The sequence below is a fragment of the Cryptomeria japonica genome, unplaced genomic scaffold (genome assembly GCF_030272615.1).
Source record: "Cryptomeria japonica unplaced genomic scaffold, Sugi_1.0 HiC_scaffold_26, whole genome shotgun sequence".
Classification (NCBI taxonomy): Eukaryota; Viridiplantae; Streptophyta; class Pinopsida; order Cupressales; family Cupressaceae; genus Cryptomeria; species Cryptomeria japonica.
The window spans coordinates 861,446-875,000 of record NW_026728848.1 but is presented as its reverse complement, the minus strand read 5'-3'; the positions used below and the strand labels follow the sequence as shown (position 1 = coordinate 875,000).

The 13,555-nt window shown below is 59.7% G+C and overlaps 1 non-coding gene across 1 annotated transcript; it reads right to left on the bottom strand.

Moving 5' to 3' along the window:
• Nucleotides 1-2,911: 2,911 nt before the first annotated feature.
• LOC131861578 (5S ribosomal RNA) lies at nucleotides 2,912-3,030 on the bottom strand. Its single transcript, XR_009360650.1, has one exon. It is a non-coding gene; the product is annotated as a 5S ribosomal RNA (ribosomal RNA).
• Between the last annotated feature and the right edge of the window lie 10,525 nt (nucleotides 3,031-13,555).

Below are 13,555 nucleotides of genomic sequence, written 5' to 3'. Positions count from 1 at the left end.
TGCCACCCTGGCGCGCACGAAGTCGGAAGTAGGGTTAATTGCCCGGGTGCGCACCTTTGCCAGGGTGGGCACCTTACCTGGGCTGCGCACCAGGGCGGGCTCAAGATGGCACGCGCGTTCCGTTTTTTTCACTATCTTTCAAAACGGAAATTTTAAAATCTCCTTTTTTTTTTGCCTTTTCTGGAAATTAGTGAAGGCAGCGCATCAAAGGTGCGCACCTCGCTGCCCACCTTGGTGTGCTCTGAGGTGCGCACCCGGGAGCGCTACGAAGTGTGCTCCAAGGTGCGGCGTGCACGTTGTCGGAGCCCGGTTTGCCCCGGGTGCGCACCTCGCCTGCACCTTGGCCGGGGTGGGCACCTTGGCTGGGTTTGCCCAGGGTGCGCTCCGAAGCGGGGTTACTGGAGCGCCCCCTCTTTTTTTGTCAGAGCGTTTGGTGGGGTTTCTCGCATTGGCTCTTCCCAGGCCCGGTTGTTGGGTGCGCTCCCACCCTGGCGTGCGCGAAGTTGGAAGTTGGGTTAATTGCCCGGGCGCGCACCTTCGCCAGGGTGGGCACCTTGGTGCGCACACCTTGGCTGGGCTGCGCACCAGGGCGGGCTCAAGATGGCACCAGCATTCCCTTTTTCTCACTATCTTTCAAAACGGAAATTTTAAAATCTCGTTTTTTTTTTGCCTTTTATGGAAATTAGTGAAGGCATCGCATCAAAGGTGCGCACCTCGCTGCCCACCTTGGTGTGCTCCGAGGTGCCCACCACGGTGCGCAACGCCGGTGCGAACCCGGGAGCGCCCCGATGTGTGCTCCAAGGTGCGGCGTGCACGAAGTCGGACCCCGGTTTGCCCCGGGTGCGCACCTCGCGTGCACCTTGGTGCGCACACCTTGGCTGGGTTGCGCGGCCTGGTGGGCACCATGGTGCGCACCAAGGAGCGCTCCGAAGTGTGCTCCAAGGTGCGGCGTGCACGAAGTCGGAGCCCGGTTTGCCCCGGGTACGCACCTCGCGTGCACCTTCGCCGGGGTGGGCACCTCGGCTGGGTTGCGCGCCCTGGTGCGCACCAAGGAGCGCTCCGAAGTGTGCTCCAAGGTGCGGCGTGCACGAAGTCGGAGCCCGGTTTGCCCCGGGTGCGCACCTTCGCCGCGGTGCGCACCATGGCGTGCACGAAGTCGGAGCCCGGTTTGCCCCGGGTGCGCACCTCGCGTGCACCTTCGGCGGGGTTGCGCGCCCTGGTGGGCACCATGGTGCGCACCAAGGAGCGCTCCGAAGTGTGCTCCAAGGTGCGGCGTGCACGAAGTCGGAGCCCGGTTTGCCCCGGGTGCGCACCTCGCGTGCACCTTCGGCGGGGTTGCGCGCCCTGGTGGGCACCATGGTGCGCACCAAGGAGCGCTCTGAAGTGTGCTCCAAGGTGCGGCGTGCACGAAGTCGGAGCCCGGTTTGCCCCGGGTGCGCACCTCGCGTGCACCTTCGCCGCGGTGGGCACCATGGCGTGCACGAAGTCGGAGCCCGGTTTGCCCCGGGTGCGCACCTCGCGTGCACCTTCGCCGGGGTGGGCACCTCGGCTGGGTTGCGCGCCCTGGTGCGCACCAAGGAGCGCTCCGAAGTGTGCTCCAAGGTGCGGCGTGCACGAAGTCGGAGCCCGGTTTGCCCCGGGTGCGCACCTCGCGTGCACCTTCGCCAGGGTGGGCACCTCGGTGCGCACACCTTCTCAATGTTTTCTTGCCTTTTCTGGAAATTGGTGAAGGCAGCGCATCAAAGGTGCGCACCTCGGTGTGCTCCGAGGTGCGAACCCGAGAGCGCTCCGAGGTGCCCACGAAGTCGAAAGTCGGGTTAATTGCATTGTTTTCCCCGGGTGCGCTCCGAGGTGCGCAACATCGGCGCGCACCAAGGAGGGCTCCGAAGTGTGCTCCAAGGTGCGCACGATGGCGTGCACCTCTGGTGCGCACGATTCGGAGCTCGGTTTGACCGGGGTGCGCACACCTTGGCTGGGTTGCGCACCTTTTGTGCGCTCCAAGGTGCGCACGAAGTCGGAGCTCGGTTTGCCCCGGGTGCGCACCTTCGCCAGGGTGCGCACCTTGATGCGCACGCCTTGGCTGGGCTGCGCACCTTGGTGGGCGCCATGGTGCGCACCTTTCGTGCGCTCCAAGGTGCGCACGAAGTCGGAGCTCGGTTTGCCCCGGGTGCGCACCTTGGTGGGCGCCATGGTGCACTCCGAGGTGCCCAAGATTGGTGCGCACCAAGGAGCGCTCCGAAGTGCGCTCCAAGGTGCGCGCGAAGTCGAAAGTTGGGTTAATTGTCCGGTTTGCCTCGGGTGCGCACCTTGCGTGCACCTTCGCCAGGGTGGGCGCCTTGGTGCGCACACCTTGGCTGGGCTGCGCACACCTTGGCACCCGCGTTTCCTTCATTTTAAATTTTTTTTTTTTACAATCTCTCAAGTGGGAAATTCTATAATCTCAACTTTTTTTGCCTTTTCAGGAAACTTTTGAATGGAGCGCATCATTGGTGCGCTCCGAAGTGTGCTCCAAAGCTCTCTCCAGCTGCGTGCACCTGCCCCGGCCGCGCACCCGGCCCCGCCCAGCTTCGCTCACCTGTCCCGGGCGTCTGGTGCGGAACCTTAGAGTAAGAAACATCACCGTGCACCTTGGCCAACGTGCGCGACTCGACCGAGCGCGCACTGGCCGAGGTGCACACCGATTTCACCTGGGTGCGCGCGCAGCACCTCGGGCGCACCGGGGTGCGCGCACAACGCCCGGGTTGCACCGTGGCCTGTGTGCTCGGGGCGCCTCGGGTGCGCGCTCGGTGTCGCCCCCCGCGCGCGCGGTAGTGCGGGCAGCGCACCCCGGCCCGGCCCGGCCCCGACGAGAACGCAAACGGGCAAAAGGTTTATTCAAATAGCATTGCGACGCCCGGCGAAAAACTAAAAAAGGGTGCAACACCGGGACTTCCCGGGAGGTCACCCATCCCAGTACTACTCCGGCCCAAGCGCGCTTAACTGCGGAGTTCTGATGGGATCCGGTGCACTAATGCTGGTATGATCGCACCCGTTATGAGCTTGTCGCAGTGTGTACTTAGCAAACCGCGACCCACGTGCGAATCCACCCCGGCCACCCACCCCCGTCGAGGTGCACACCCTCCCTCGCGAAGTGCGCCCCGTTCGCCAAGTGTGAGCCCTGCCCGGGTGCGCGCACCTTGCTAGGGCGTCGGGTGTGCACCCGGCCCGGCCTACGTGCGTGCACCTGGAGGGGGCGTCGTGTGCGTGCAGTGTCCCGTCTGCAACGCGGTGCCCACACACCACCTCGGGCGCAACGACCTGCGCTCACATGTGGGCCGAGTGCACCTTGGTGCATGTTCGGGGCGCCTCGGGTGCACGCTCGATCTTGCCCCGGTGCACCAAGGCGCTCGGTTTGCCCCGGGTGCGCACTTGGTGCAAGGTGGGCACCCAAAATAGGGATCAAGCACCAAAACACAAGTTTCGGGATGCAAAATGGGACCCAAGGACCACAAATGCGTTCCAAGACCCATGATGGGTCCACGAGAACAAAAATGTGTTCCGAGACTTAATAAACAAATATTGGGTTTTAGGAGAAGAAACATGCTCTGATGCCCAAAACGAGAATCGACCCCGAAAAGGCCACAGGCCAAAAGTGGGATGCGAGACAAAAAAAAATGGGACCCGAGGACCAAAATTGGGTTCCCAGGTCGAAGACAGGGCAACCGGACAAGAAACGACCTCTAAGGCTCGAAATGAGTCCCGACGACTAAAACTTGACAAGAAGCACCCATCAGGCACCCAACTCGACACCCATGGGATGCCGACCCACCCGGGCTTCCACCTAGCACACCTTGGCACCCACCCACCCTCGCACCCAACCTCGCACCCAACTTAGCACCTTTGAACCCACATTGGCACTCACCCTGACCCTGGCACCTTGGAACCCACATTGGCACTCACCTTGACCCTGGCACCCACCTTTGCACTCACCTTGGGACCCACCCTGGCTCCCACCTCGGCACCCACCCAGACACCCACCTTGGTTCCTTGGCACCCACCTTGGATCCTTGGCACCCACCCCGACACCCACCTTGGCACGCAACTTGGCTACTTGCCACCCACCTTGGCTCCTTGACGCCCACCCCGACAACCACCCCGTGACCTACCCTGGCTAGGGTTGGTGCACACCCACCCTGGTGCCCACCTTGGCACCCACCCTATGACCCACCTTGGCACGCACCTTAGTACCCACCCCGTTACCCACCCTAGGACCCACCCCGTGACCCACCTTGGCCAGGGTGGGTGCACCCACCCTGGTGCCCACCTTGGCACCCACCCATCCTAGCACCCAGCCTGTGACCGGGCTTGGAACCCAACCTTGCACCCGCACCCGTCTTGGCCAGTGTGGGTGCGCACCCATCCTGGCACCCACGTTGTGACACACCCTTTAACCCACGCACCCTAGCACCCACGTTGGCACCCACCTTGGAACCCAACCTAGCAACTTGGCACCCACCCCGTGACCCACCTTGGCATCCACCATAGCAGTCGCCGACTTGGCACCCACCTCGGCACCCACCTTGACACTTGTGGACCCACCTTGCCACTCACCCTAGCATCGACCCATCCTAGCACCCACCCTGGCACCTTTGCACCCTAGCACTCACCCATCCTAGCACCTAACCTGTGACCCACCTTGACACTCACCCTCGCACCCACCTTGGAACCCAACCTAGCACCCACCCACCCTGACACCAACCCTAGCACCTACCCACCCTTGCACCCACCCTGTGACCCATCTTGGCACCCACCCATCCTACCACTCAACCTATCACCCACCTTCTCACCCACCTTGGCATCCACCTTAGCACCCACCCACACTGGCACCTTGGCACCCACCTCGGGCAAGGTGGGTGCACACCCACCCTGGCACCCAATTTAGAACCCACCGAGCATGTTACCCACCTTGGCACCCACATTGCAGCCCACCCTAGTACCCACCCTATGACCCACATTGGCATCCACACCCTAGCACCCAGGCACCTCGACACCCGCCTTGACACCCACCCTAGCACTGAACCTGTGACCCACCTTGGAACTCACCCTAGAACCCACCCACCCTGTGAACCACCTTGGCATCCACCTTAGCACCCACCCACCTTGGCACCCACTCTAGCACTCACCCATCCTAACACCCAACTTGTTACCCACCTTGGCACCCGCCCTCGCGTCCACCTTGAAACCCACCCTAGCACCCACCCACGCAGGAGCCCACCTTGGCACCCAACCTAACACCCACGCATCCTGGCACCCAACTTGTGACCCACCTTGGAACCCACCCTAGTACCCACCTTTGAACCCACTATATCACCAACCCACCTTGGCACCCACCCTATGACCCTCTTTGGAATCCACCCTAGCACGCACCCACCCTGGCACCCACCATGGAGCGCACCCTAGCACCCACCCACCTCGGCACGCACCTCAACACCCACCTTGGTGTGCGCACTGCGCCAACCTCTCAAAGACCCTATGTGGTGCGCTCCAAAGTGTACACCTTTGGTGCGCTCCAAGGTGCGCACCTTTGGTGCACACCGAGGTGCACACCAAAGTGTGCACCGAGGTGAGCACCAAAGTGCACTCCAGGGTGCACACCAAGGCGTGCACCTTTGGTGCGGTCAATGCAAACGAATTCGGAAGTTGGGGTCGATGTCCTAATCGCTGCTGCAGACTACACGTATGAGAATCGGACAAATAGCTTTATATAGGGGAGGTGTTGCGTTTGATGGGTCGACTCCCCTGGTTGTGTGCACTGCACCAACTTCAAAGACCCTGTCTTGTTTAAGAAGTCAAAAGTTGGGGTGGATGTCCTAATCATTGCTGCAGTCTACGCATGTATGAGAATCAGACAAATAGCTTATATAGGGGAGGTGTTGCATTCGGTGGGTTGACTCCCCTGGTTGTGCGCACTGCGCCAACCTCAAAGACCCCGCATAGCAGAAGAAGTCGGAAGTCGGATTTTGGTGAGCACCAAGGCGTGCACCTTTGGTGCGGTCAACGCAGACGAATTCAGAAGTTGGGGTGGATGTCCTAATCGTTGTTGCAGGCTACACATGTATGAGAATCAGACAAATAGCTTATATAGGGGAGGTGTTGGGTTTGATGGGTCAACTCCCTTGGTTGTGCGCATTACGCCAACCTCAAAGACCTTGTTTTCGTTAAGAAGTCAAAAGTTGGGGTCAATGTCCTAATGGCTCCTGCAGGCTACACATGTATGAGAATCGGACAAATAGCTTATATAGGGGAGGTGTTGGGTTTGATGGGTCGACTCCCCTGGTTGTGCGCATTACGTCAACCTCAAAGACCTTGTTTTCGTTAAGAAGTCAAAAGTTGGGGTCGATGTCCTAATTGCTCCTGTAGACTACACATGTATGAGAATCAGACAAATAGCTTATATAGGGGAGGTGTTGGGTTTGATGGGTTGACTCCCCTAGTTGTTCGCATTACACCAACCTCAAAGACCTTGTTTTCGTTTAGAAGCCGAAAGTTGGGGTCGATGTCCTAATTGCTCCTGCAGGCTACGCATGTATGAGAATCAGACAAATAGCTTATATAGGGGAGGTGTTGGGTTTGATGGGTCGACTCCCCTGGTTGTGCGCATTGCGCCAACCTCAAAGACCCTGCATTGCGGATGAAGTCGAAAGTCAGAGTTTGGTGTGCTACAAGGTGTGGTCGAAGGTGCTCACCTAGGTGTGCACCTTTGGAGCACAGGAAAAGTGCCCTCCAAAAGTGCGCACCTTTGGAGTGCACAAAAGTGCCCTCCAAAAGTGCGCACCTTTGGAGCGCAGAAAAGTGCCCTCCAAAAAGTGCCCTCCAAAAGTGCGCACCTTTGGAGCGCAGAAAAGTGCCCTCCAAAAAGTGCCCTCCAAAAGTGCGCACCTTTGGAGCGCAGAAAAGTGCCCTCCAAAAAGTGCCCTCCAAAAGTGCGCACCTTTGGAGCGCAGAAAAGTGCCCTCCAAAAAGTGCCCTCCAAAAGTGCGCACCTTTGGAGCGCAGAAAAGTGCCCTCCAAAAAGTGCCCTCCAAAAGTGCGCACCTTTGGAGCGCAGAAAAGTGCCCTCCAAAAAGTGCCCTCCAAAAGTGCGCACCTTTGGAGCGCAGAAAAGTGCCCTCCAAAAAGTGCCCTCCAAAAGTGCGCACCTTTGGAGCGCAGAAAAGTGCCCTCCAAAAAGTGCCCTCCAAAAGTGCGCACCTTTGGAGCGCAGAAAAGTGCCCTCCAAAAGTGCGCACCTTTGGAGCGCACAAAAGTGCCCTCCAAAAGTGCGCACTTTTGGTGCGCACCAAGGCGCTGGTTCGGTCGTTGCAGGCGAGTTCGGAAGTTGGGGTCGATGTCCTGAGCGGAGGTGCAAACTACACAGGTGTCGGAATCGGACAAATAGCTTATATAGGGGAGGTGTATGCTTCGATGGGTCGACTCCCCAGGTTGAGCGCACCGCGCCAACCTCAAAGACCCTACGGTATGGATGAAGTCGGAAGTTGGGTCCGATGACCGATTCGATTAGTAGGTATGCTCATGAGGTCGGAATTTGGGTCCGATGACCTGCCATGTGCAGGAAGGCGAATGTTGACACTGTGCGTTGCAAGGTGCACACCAAGGCGCTGGTGCGGTCTTTTTAGTCGAGTTCGGAAGTTGGGGTCGATGTCCTGATCGGAGGTGCAAGCTACACAGGTGTGGGAATCGGACAAATAGCTTATATAGGGGAGGTGTATGCTTCGTTGGGTCGACTCCCCGGGTTGAGCGCACCGCGCCAACCTCAAAGACCCTACGGTATGGATGAAGTCGGAAGTTGGGTCCGATGACCGATTCGATATGTAGGCATACTCGCGAGGTCGGAATTTGGGTCCGATGACCTGCCACGTGCAGGAAGGCGAATGTTGGCACTGTGCGTTGCAAGGTGCGCACCAAGGCGCTGGTTCGGTCGTTGGAGGCGAGTTCGGAAGTTGGGGTCGATGTCTTGATCGGAGGTGCAAACTACACAGGTGTGGGAATCGGACAAATAGCTTATATAGGGGAGGTGTATGCTTCGTTGGGTCGACTCCCCGGGTTGAGCGCACCGCGCCAACCTCAAAGACCCTACGGTATGGATGAAGTCGGAAGTTGGGTCCGATGACCGATTCGATATGTAGGCATACTCGCGAGGTCGGAATTTGGGTCCGATGACCTGCCATGTGCAGGAAGGCGAATGTTGGGACTGTGCGTCGCAAGGTGCGCACCAAGGCGCTGGTGCCGTCGTTGCAGTCGAGTTCGGAAGTTGGGGTCGATGTCCTGGTCAGAGGTGCAAACTACACAGGTGTGGGAATCGGACAAATAGCTTATATAGGGGAGGTGTATGCTTCGATGGGTCGACTCCCTGGGTTGAGCGCACCGCGCCAACCTCAAAGACCCTACAGTATGGATGAAGTCGGAAGTTGGGTCCGATGACCGATTCGATACGTAGGCATATTGGCGAGGTCTGAATTTGTGTCCGATGACCTGCCATGCGCAGGAAGGCGGAATTTGGGTCCGATGACCGAGTTGATGGCGTGCCATGCGCAGAAAGGCGGAATTTGGGTCCGATGACCGAGTTGATGTTGATGGCCCGCCATGCACAGGAAGGCGGAATTTGGGTCCGATGACCGATTTGAAGGCGTGCCATACGCAAAAAGGCGGAGTTTGGGTCCGATGACCGAGTTGATATTGATGGCCCGCCATGCGCAGGAAGGCGGAATTTGGGTCCGATGACCTGACATACGCATGGAGTCCGACTCGGGGGCCGATGTTCGATTCGATGACTTGCATTGTGGGTAAAGTCGGAAGTTGTGGTCTTTGACCCGATTCGATGACCAGACTTCGGCTGCTTGAGAATCGGACAAATAACTTATATAGGGGAGGTAGTGTTCTCGAGCATCCTCCCCCCGTGCCCGTTTATGTCGATTGATGCTGGTGCTCGACTGGTTGGAGCGCTCGGATGCAAAAATCTTGCACCAGGATTTATCGATTGTGATGGACACGGCAAGTCTCCTGATTGCTATGCAGGAGCTCATCGTGAATCTCTATGCGGCCTTGGTATGGACTCGACCTGCGGAATGGTTCGGCAATGGTAGTCGCTCCAACACGTCCTTGCAATGGCCACAGAGGTGATTCGACTAGAGCTCCAGTCTAGCTTTTGGGTTGCTTGGCGGACTGGTATAGCCGCGATCGAGTTCCGGCCATGAACGTTTTAGATAGCTCTTGGGCTTTCTGGGACGGAAGTCGGAAGTTTGGGCTGTTGTCCGATTTGATGACCATTCTTCGGATGTGTGAGAATCGGACAAATAACTTATATAGGGGACTGTGTTGTCTCACGCAGCCCCCTCCGTGCCCCTCTATCTCGACCGATGTTGGTGCTTGAAAGGGTTGGGATCGCTCGGATTTATAAACGTGCACCACCATTTGTCGAGTGTGAGGGACGCGGCAGGTCTCCTAAATGCTATGCGGGCGCTCTCTGAGAATCTCTATCCGGCCTCGACACAGACTAGTCTTGCTGAATGGTTTGGCACTGGTAGTCGATCCAACACGTCGTTGTTGTGGCCGCCTAGGCGATTCGATTCGAGCCCCCGTCTAGCTTTTGGGTTGCTTGGCGGATTTTGCCCTATCCGCAAGTGAGCTCGGTCCCTAAACGTTCGAGAAACCCGATTGCTATGCGCCGACTCTCTTTCTTGCGAGCCTCCATCTAGCTTTTGGGTCTCTACGGAACGGAAGTCGGAATCTGGGACCGTTGTTTGATTCGACGAGGCAGACTACGGTTGTGCGAGAATCGGACAAATAACTTATATAGGGGAGGTGTTGACTGGAGCATTCTCCCCCGTGCCCCTCTAACTCGACCAATGCTGGCGCTCGAACGGTGGTAGCGCTCGGATTTTCATTGAGCGCCAGCATTGGTCGATTTAGAGGGGCATGCGAGATTCCCGAATGCTATGCGAGGGCTCTAACGAAAATGTCTATTGGTTTCGGTATGGATGCAATTGCGAGTGGTTCGGCAAAGGTAGTCGTTCCGATGCGTCCATGTCGTGGCCAAATCGATAATTCGATTTGAGCCCTCGTATAGCATTTGGGTCTCTCGATGTGATTCCGCATTCCAGTCCCTTTGGGCACTGCTTGAGCCGCATCCCAGGGGGTTCCCTTCCCAATAATCTGCCTCGCAACCCGATTGCTATGCGGTGAGGCTCCTCGGCCGCCTCGGAACTATCTGTGTATCAGACGCATCGCGGGATAAGGGGTTGGCAACGGTAGTCGCCCCAAGCGCGTCCGATGCTTGGACCATTCCGAGGCGGCCCTGAAGCCTCTTCCGTCTAGCCGTTGGGTCCTTCTCGCCGCATCCCTCGCCTCGCACCCCGATTGCTATGCGGTGAGGCTCCTCGGCCGCCTCGGAACTATCTGTGTATCGGACGCGTCGCGGGATAAGGGGTTGTCACTGGTAGTCGCCCCAAGCGCGTCCGATGCTTGGACCATTCCGAGGCGGCCCTGAAGCCTCTTCCGTCTAGCCGTTGGGTCCTTCTCGCCGCATCCCTCGCCTCGCACCCCGATTGCTATGCGGTGAGGCTCCTCGGCCGCCTCGGAACTATCTGTGTATCGGACGCGTCGCGGGATAAGGGGTTGTCATTGGTAGTCGCCCCAAGCGCGTCCGATGCTTGGACCATTCCGAGGCGGCCCTGAAGCCTCTTCCGTCTAGCCGTTGGGTCCTTCTCGCCGCATCCCTCGCCTCGCACCCCGATTGCTATGCGGTGAGGCTCCTCGGCCGCCTCGGAACTATCTGTGTATCGGACGCGTCGCGGGATAAGGGGTTGTCACTGGTAGTCGCCCCAAGCGCGTCCGATGCTTGGACCATTCCGAGGCGGCCCTGAAGCCTCTTCCGTCTAGCCGTTGGGTCCTTCTCGCCGCATCCCTCGCCTCGCACCCCGATTGCTATGCGGTGAGGCTCCTCGGCCGCCTCGGAACTATCTGTGTATCGGACGCGTCGCGGGATAAGGGGTTGTCACTGGTAGTCGCCCCAAGCGCGTTCGATGCTTGGACCATTCCGAGGCGGCCCTGAAGCCTCTTCCGTCTAGCCGTTGGGTCCTTCTCGCCGCATCCCTCGCCTCGCACCCCGATTGCTATGCGGTGAGGCTCCTCGGCCGCCTTGGAACTATCTGTGTATCGGACGCGTCGCGGGATAAGGGGTTGTCACTGGTAGTCGCCCCAAGCGCGTCCGATGCTTGGACCATTCCGAGGCGGACCCGAAGCCTCTTCCGTCTAGCCGTTGGGTCCTTCTCGCCGCATCCTTCGCCTCGCACCCCGATTGCTATGCGGTGAGGCTCCTCGGCCGCCTCGGAACTATCTGTGTATCGGACGTGTCGCGGGATAAGGGGTTGTCACTGGTAGTCGCCCCAAGCGCGTCCGATGCTTGGACCATTCCGAGGCGGACCCGAAGCCTCTTCCGTCTAGCCGTTGGGTCCTTCTCGCCGCATCCCTCGCCTCGCACCCCGATTGCTATGCGGTGAGGCTCCTCGGCCGCCTTGGAACTATCTGTGTATCGGACGCGTCGCGGGATAAGGGGTTGTCACTGGTAGTCGCCCCAAGCGCGTCCGATGCTTGGACCATTCCGAGGCGGACCCGAAGCCTCTTCCGTCTAGCCGTTGGGTCCTTCTCGCCGCATCCCTCGCCTCGCACCCCGATTGCTATGCGGTGAGGCTCCTCGGCCGCCTTGGAACTATCTGTGTATCGGACGCGTCGCGGGATAAGGGGTTGTCACTGGTAGTCGCCCCAAGCGCGTCCGATGCTTGGACCATTCCGAGGCGGACCCGAAGCCTCTTCCGTCTAGCCGTTGGGTCCTTCTCGCCGCATCCCTCGCCTCGCACCCCGATTGCTATGCGGTGAGGCTCCTCGGCCGCCTTGGAACTATCTGTGTATCGGACGCGTCGCGGGATAAGGGGTTGTCACTGGTAGTCGCCCCAAGCGCGTCCGATGCTTGGACCATTCCGAGGCGGCCCCGAAGCCTCTTCCGTGTAGCCGTTGGGTCCTTCTCGCCGCATCCCTCGCCTCGCACCCCGATTGCTATGCGGTGAGGCTCCTCGGCCGCCTTGGAACTATCTGTGTATCGGACGCGTCGCGGGATAAGGGGTTGTCACTGGTAGTCGCCCCAAGCGCGTCCGATGCTTGGACCATTCCGAGGCGGCCCCGAAGCCTCTTCCGTGTAGCCGTTGGGTCCTTCTCGCCGCATCCCTCGCCTCGCACCCCGATTGCTATGCGGTGAGGCTCCTCGGCCGCCTTGGAACTATCTGTGTATCGGACGCGTCGCGGGATAAGGGGTTGTCACTGGTAGTCGCCCCAAGCGCGTCCGATGCTTGGACCATTCCGAGGCGGACCTGAAGCCTCTTCCCTCTAGCCGTTGGGGCTTTCTCGCCGCATCCCTCGCCTCGCACCCTGATTGCTATGCTGTGAGGCTCCTCGGCCGCCTTGGAACTATCTGTGTATCGGACGCATCGCGGGATAAGGGGTTGGCAGTGGTAGTCGCCCCAAGCGCATCCGATGCTTGGACCATTCCGAGGCGGCCCTGCAGCCTCTTCCGTCTAGCCGTTGGGGCCATCTCGCCGCATCCCCCACCTCGCACCACGATTGCTATGCGGTGAGGCTCCTTGGCCGCCTCGGAACTATCTGTGTATCGGACGCATCGCGGGATAAGGGGTTGTCACTGGTAGTCGCCCCAAGCGCGTCCGATGCTTGGACTATTCCGAGGCGGCCCTGCAGCCTCTTCCGTCTAGCCGTTGGGGCCATCTCGCCGCATCCCCCACCTCCTCGGCCGCCTCGGAACTATCTGTGTATCGGACGCATCGCGGGATAAGGGGTTGGCAGTGGTAGTCGCCCCAAGCGCGTCCGATGCTTGGACTATTCCGAGGCAGCCCTGCAGCCTCTTCCGTCTAGCCTTTGGGGCCATCTCGCCGCATCCCTCGCCTCGCACCCCGATTGCTATGCGGTGAGGCTCCTCGGCCGCCTGGGAACTATCTTCGTATCGGACGCATCGCGGGATAAGGGGTTGTCACTGGTAGTCGCCCCAAGCGCGTCCGATGCTTGGACTATTCCGAGGCGGCCCTGTGGCCTCTTCCGTCTAGCCGTTGGGGCCATCTCGCCGCATCCCCCACCTCGCACCCCGATTGCTATGCGGTGAGGCTCTTCGGCCGCCTTGGAACTATCTTCGTATCGGACGCATCGCGGGATAAGGGGTTGTCACTGGTAGTGGCCCCAAGCGCGTCCGATGCTTGGACTATTCCGAGGCGGCCCTGCAGCCTCTTCCGTCTAGCCGTTGGGGCCATCTCGCCGCATCCCCCACCTCGCACCCCGATTGCTATGCGGTGAGGCTCCTCGGCCGCCTTGGAACTATCTTCGTATCGGACGCATCGCGGGATAAGGGGTTGTCACTGGTAGTCGCCCCAAGCGCGTCCGATGCTTGGACTATTCCGACGCGGCCCTGTGGCCTCTTCCGTCTAGCCGTTGGGGCCATCTCGCCGCATCCCCCACCTCG